Source organism: Amblyomma mixtum, chromosome 5 (genome assembly GCF_055824585.1).
Source record: "Amblyomma mixtum isolate Tamu chromosome 5, ASM5582458v1, whole genome shotgun sequence".
NCBI lineage: Eukaryota > Metazoa > Arthropoda > Arachnida > Ixodida > Ixodidae > Amblyomma > Amblyomma mixtum.
The window spans coordinates 185,448,908-185,455,332 of record NC_143016.1 but is presented as its reverse complement, the minus strand read 5'-3'; the positions used below and the strand labels follow the sequence as shown (position 1 = coordinate 185,455,332).

Genomic DNA, 6,425 nt, shown 5'->3' with positions numbered 1-6,425 from the left:
CTTTGCACTTGAGGAATTACATGGTTCCGGTAAACAATAGAGATATTAACTGGACGAGAGAGCGGAAAAACCAATAAAGCATATTTATTGACATTAAGGGACAGATTAATGTCTCCTAACCATTGGTCTAGGACATTCAGGTAGGACTGTAAGGACTGGTACAAAGAGGAAATGTCGTTCTCTGAAGCAAAAAAGGCGATGTCATCAGCATACACATAAGTGGACACCTGAGGACTGCATGGAATACTGCTGAGTAAGATGTTGGTAAGTGGCGAAGACAGCCAAGAACTTCTTGTCTTCTTCAGTGTCCGGCACAGGCCTGCTGTGAGCCATCGCGGTATGCACGACTTGCCGCTGACGCACAGCACATTCAAATACACTAGATATAGTAAAAAAACACTTCACACAAGAGAAAAATGGATAAAAAGAGTTGGAAATACACTTAAAATACTAAAATACACTTAAAACACGAGAAAAAAGATTAACTGGAAGAGCACAGCACGGATTAACACAGCACGGAGCGACGAAGCGAAGCAGAAGGGGTGGATGGACTTGGTTTTTGCGTCGGCTGCGGAGTTGACCGCACACAATGTTGTAAGACTATTTTCATGTTCTGTTTGAATTTCAGCAACCTCCGGCAACAAATTATGTTCCATAGACGACACCAAAGTTTATTAGTAAAAGAACTTCCTAGCCTTGTGTTTCCTTACAATTTTTTTATATTGCTGTCACAAAATGAGTCTTATGTTTCTTGAGCAGCAGCCACGTGACCAGCGCCACTGCACAAACTGAGGACAGGTTTTCCCGTGTAACACCGCCGAACTGAGGTTCGCGACAACCATGGTTAACTCCGTCTAACCATAGTTGCGCGTAACAGTGGTTAAGCCGGCCGTGTAACTAGGATATTAACGTGCGGGCAGGCGTCAGGGCCACGGTGTAAGAATTTTACACCGTGGGGCCGACGACTCGTCGAGGTGCGGACGACGCGCGCTTCCCGTCACCAGCCAACCACACCCTCCAGTCAGCGACCCTGGCATCGGCATCAGCTTCAGCTGCGAGCGTCGCCAAGACCACGCAGCAACCGGTGAACGAAGCCACAAGCGCCCACAACCACGAAAAAATGGACATTACCAGACCTGACTACAAACGTGCCTACCCTCCATCATAGGAATCCGAGGGGCCCCATAACGAACGTTGTAGTAAAAAAGTGCCGCGCGCGTCAAACGCCGCCCATGACAGCGCTTTTTAGGTTGTATGTTATGCCGTCGGAGCTCTTGGCAGTCATGGCTGTTGTGCGTCAGCGAACACGCGCTCTAATTCCTCTGTGTTTGTACCCTCTCCCCCGGAGTCTCACTCGGGAGGAGGAGGTATCTGTGCGCCGGATTCGGGCAGGAGTGGCTCTGATCATTCACCGTGGCTCTGAGTCCTGTGTGTCATCAGTGGCGTGACAAACGCTTCCAAGTGACTGACAAGTGTCCTCATCGTGGAGCTGCGCCAGGCCAGTGTGACGAAAACACTTGTTGTGGACTTGCCCGTCTACAGCTTCCGTGAGGCGACGCTTCCTAAAGAAGGATAGCTTGCGATGGGACGTTGCAGGCGACTATCGCAAGTGGACTCATGATAATCGCTTTATCGTGAACTTTTCCACTTTTTAAGCGAGGCTTGTTTACACTCCTTCTAACTTTCCCTTTTACATTATGCCAATGGCAAACATCTCGAATAATAAAATAAAAAAACAAATCTCCTTTCCCTGAATGTTCGGGGATTTCAATCCCTAGACAGACAAAGAGAGGTGATGCACTTTGCCAGGGCTTGGGGCGTCGACATCCTGTTTTTACAGGAATGCAATTTCCGTGCTTCACTTCATGTGCTGAATTCCACCACCCGGTTTCCTGTTCTTGCTTACTTATGTAGCACCTGACCTTAGCTCAGAACTCGTATTCCGGCTCCGGGGCCCGGTTTTAAAGACCTAGAGGCCCGGCCCACCTTTAGTATCACCCAATCATGTTATACTCCTAACATGATTGGTTCATCGAGAGCATGGCCAGCCCTCCAGCCTCCGTAGGGTAAATCACCTTCTCCACCACAAAATGCCAGTAAAAACAAACACACACGCACAGACGTGCCAGCACGTGCGAGGTAAAACATTCTATTCCTCGCAAAAAAAAGAATAAAAGGAAAGCAAGTTAGTGCCCGCACGTGAGAGGGAAAACGTCCTTTCCTTCGCACAAAAATACACGCGGGGCGGGGGACACCCGTACTTCCCGGCGCATTCGCGAGCGGCCGCGTTCCCAGAAAGGAGACGCTTCGCTTTGAGCGCCCCGACCGCCCCCCTCACGCCGGTGGCGTCCATTGAAGACGGCAGCTGGCGGGGTCGTGGGGGAGTGACCGGTCCCGATGACCCCGCGTACACTACCGATCCCTTACACCTATGTAGTGTGAAACGCCTCTACAGCGTCAAATGCCTCTCTGAACAGTCAAACACCTGGCAGTAAGACACGTCGCTGGGCGAGTTGGTGCACAATTTGAGATGTGTATAAAAGGATGGCTTCATTTGTCAAGTCAGGCGCCTCAATAGAGAGTTTTAGTATAGCGTACGTAGACATACGCAAAGGCATAGCGTACGCTATAAAATAGCGTCAGTCGTACTGCGCATGCGCCAAACGCTATTTCAAACCGATGGCTTACTACGCTATTTTTCGAATTTAGCTTGCGTGCTCTTGCGTACGCCAGGAAAAATAGCGTTATCAACATGGCGGCGCCCACGTCGCCCGCTTCGGAGAGAAAATGTCATGTTATTGTGTTTTTAGGGACATTCATTGCCCTCAAATAGAACGTATGATATTCGCTTTGCCTCCTCTCGCCGACAGTAGAACGAATGAGTGATAAACTTGCCCTATTTTGGATTCTGTGTAACGATTTCGCCGTTCCTAACCCTATCATAACACCGCCGACTGTGGATTGGCTTGATTTGGATTTTTATGCCAAGGTAGTCATAGCTTTGCCAAAAGCAGCCGTTTCGGCGGCCAGCTGGGCTAGTCGCAGTGCTCTTGTTGATGTTGTGCTCGTAGCACGTGTTGTACTGTCATCGTTCTCGTGCTCTGCGAAATGGCAGCCACCGTGTTGACAGCGCTGAAAAATTCCGCTCCTCGCCTGCGGTTTACATTCGCAGACGATTTAGCGTTACTTAGAGAAGTGAACGCACAAAATCCGTTCAAGGACTCCTCACAGTGGCAAACTATTTCGAAAAATGTGCAATTCGCCAGCGGGAAACTATTCTCCGTCCCGGCCTTGCGAGAAAGGCTCAACCTTCTGCTCACCGAGTTCCTCGCAAATGATAGAGCGAACCTGCGCAAGTAAGTTGCCGATTTCATTGATGTAATGCTTATACTCTACCATCCTTGCAGTTCAGTAGGTGCACCCAACCCCTGAAGCTCTCCAGTACGGCCACTTTTTCACTGCTTACTGCATGGCTTCAATAACGGCGTGATCAAAGTGCTCACTGTGCGATAGTTTACAGCCCCTTTCCGATTTTCGTAACCGACGTTTTTCGCCGAAAGAACTCTTGTGCATGCTTATAACCCTTTCAAGTGCTCTGTACATAACGCGGTTTTTTCCCGGTCTTCGGTGTACCCAGCACCGACTCTTGCGTCAGGAGAACTTAGCTCGCCTCTCTTAGCAGACACGGTGCTCTTTAGTGCTAGCGAACACGGCAAATATTTCATACGACGTTGGGTTTGGCAACTTGTCCTCTGCCATTTTCTTGCAGGCAGATTTTGTAACCAGTATTTTATTTTTATCTTGGTTGCTTTTGTCCTGAGCATCCTTTGAAATTGGAAATAGATCCACCATACCTAAAGGGTTGATTGCATAAATTCTGTGATTTCTACTGTTTCTTAGTATACGAACAGATCACAATCAGTTTTGTGCATGTGCCTAAGAAAGCTTCTTGGTTTTCTGCTAGAAAAGAACTAACTGTGCTTCATGACGCCTGGGTACACTTTTTGCAATGATAAAAAACAGAATTGAGCGGTCGCGAAACATGGAAGAGTGTATACATGGTGCCCAGCAAGTTTATTTTGTACTGTAATATGAATCCTCACAGGTCAGGTACAGAAGAAGAATACGAAGAGAAGGAGAGGCTCTTGCAGGAGATCTGTGACCTTGCAAGAGAATTTGGTCACAGGCTTAAACACCGCAAGGCACAAGGAGCTGCAAAAAAAACTTTTGCAACAGGAGTGCGCGACAATTCCTGTGCCGCTGCTGCGGGAGTGTTACCACATCACAGTGACTCGTGTAAGAATGCATCAATTTTCTTTTGTATTCGCTTGCTCAGCATTATTTTGCTAAGCATGACGTAAGTGAGAACCATTTTGCTTCAGTGTGCTAGATAAACATTGTGCACTAGACTGAATGAACAACAAGGAAATAAAAGTGACATACACAAATAAAACAAAAATAGAACTGACTGGAAGTATTCAGCGTTTTCCATTTGGTGGTGCTATGTTTTAAAGGTGTGTATAAATCAAACCTATGCCAGCACTTGATGTGTAGCAGGCGGCAAGGTTCATGGCATATTTGTGATGAAATGCAGTGTATTTGAAAACACCCATTAAGTGGTGTAACAGAGTGGTCCGCATTTTCACCTTTTCAGACCCAACACCACCTGGGACAGTCAGCACTCATGAAACTGCATCATATTTGCTGGAACAAATGTGCGAGGGCAGTGAAGCCGGCGAAGCAGAAGACGAATATTTCAGAACGGATTCTGAAAACTTTCAGAGCACAGAGCCTTGTGCTTCAGAGCCTTGTGCTCCAGAGCCTTGTGCAAGTGCTGTGACACCACAGGAACAGCAGCAAAGTGAAGAACATTAGCCTGCATCTACGGCTCAAATGAAGAGAAGTAAGGACACTTTTCAGTTGCGCTTTATCATACCAGGTTGCATATTCAAACAGTGTCATCAGTAGATCAGTTTGTGCTACTTGCATGTCCTAAATTCTTCTGCCAACTGGCAAACATGGATCTGTCTTGCTCTCCTGCCTTGCTTTCGTTCATTAGATGCACTGTCACGCATTAATTTCATTTTGGGAAATATGCTTTTGCAGGAAAACGGAAGCCAAAGGCAGCAGATGATGACAACCATGAGTTTTTAGAAAAAGATGGAGCCACGAAAGGGCGCTCAAAGAAAAGGACATTCAACTTGAGATGGAACGCTCAGCTCTTCAAAAGATGCGCCTCGAACTCAAACAGAGACGCTGGGAGAAGAGGCAAGAAATGAAGGCGTTTAAAATGGAGAAGGAGTTCAAACTGCGTGAGCTGGAATTGGAGGCTCGTGCCACAGAACTAAGAGAACGACACAAAGAAAATGAGGTGAATAGTGCAAGTCAGCAAGCACTAGTGAACTTGTTGAATGTTATTTCGCAGAAATTATACAAAGAGTGACATAAAAAGAGAATAAAATCATTATTTGACGGAACTACATGCTCTTAACCACATCCATTAAAACTCACCTATACAAACTGAATGCAAGAAATGAACACGTCATTGCTTCTCCAAGTGCGACGAAATTGGTCCATATATGACACTGCAAGCTAACTGAGCACTTCCGGCAGCCAATACATGCCAAAGCTGCTTCTTGCATATTATGGCCCACTGCAGCTGCTCGGTGACTGATTTTTAGAATGCAAGCACTGTACTCTAACCTGTACTGTACAATGGGAGTACATATTAAGGAACCTCAGGTAGTTTAAATTTACCTGGAGGCCTACATGTACTTCAGCGTCTCTCATAGCTCAAGTGGCTTTGGGAAGTTGCACGCCACAAACAAGATGAAACACATTATTAATACTAAGACAGCTCATTTAGTTCACATAAGAAAAACAAGGATTTAAAGTGAAGCAAGCACTGTGCACAATACAAAAAAAGACCATTTTTATCTATGGCTCCTTTGGGTGGAGGTAATCAAAGAGGCATGGTGGCTCCAAGTCAAAGTAGCTAGAGACTTGGTTACCATACATGCAAGCATGGCAGTTGGTAAGAATGACGGCTACCCTGTACATCCTAGGCACAGCCTGCAAAAGCAGCCTTTGGTTTTTTTTTTAATCAAGAAATTCAAACTGGGAAATTACTCTTCCGAATCCCCATTCTACGGCCTGCCTAACTTTACTCATGGCAGCATTGAAATTTTCTTGAGCAGGTGTGAGTCGTGCACCTCCATATGGTTTCATCAGAAGCGGCCGCAGGGGATATGCAGGGTCCCCATATATCACTGCATCATTTCCAGGGACCAGCTCCTCAAGTGTCTCATATAGTTTGCTTTCTCTCAAGATTCCTGAAATGAAAAAAAGAAAAAAACTTGTGCATACCATGTTCTGTAATGTCACTACAACAACGTACACAGCAGCCCATCCGGTAAGCAGACACT

General features: G+C 46.4%; 1 pseudogene; it reads left to right on the top strand.

The window, feature by feature from the left end:
* The first annotated feature begins 3,108 nt into the window (after window positions 1–3,108).
* On the top strand, window positions 3,109–5,279 carry LOC149345109 (uncharacterized; annotated as a pseudogene).
* Window positions 5,280–6,425: the final 1,146 nt, after the last annotated feature.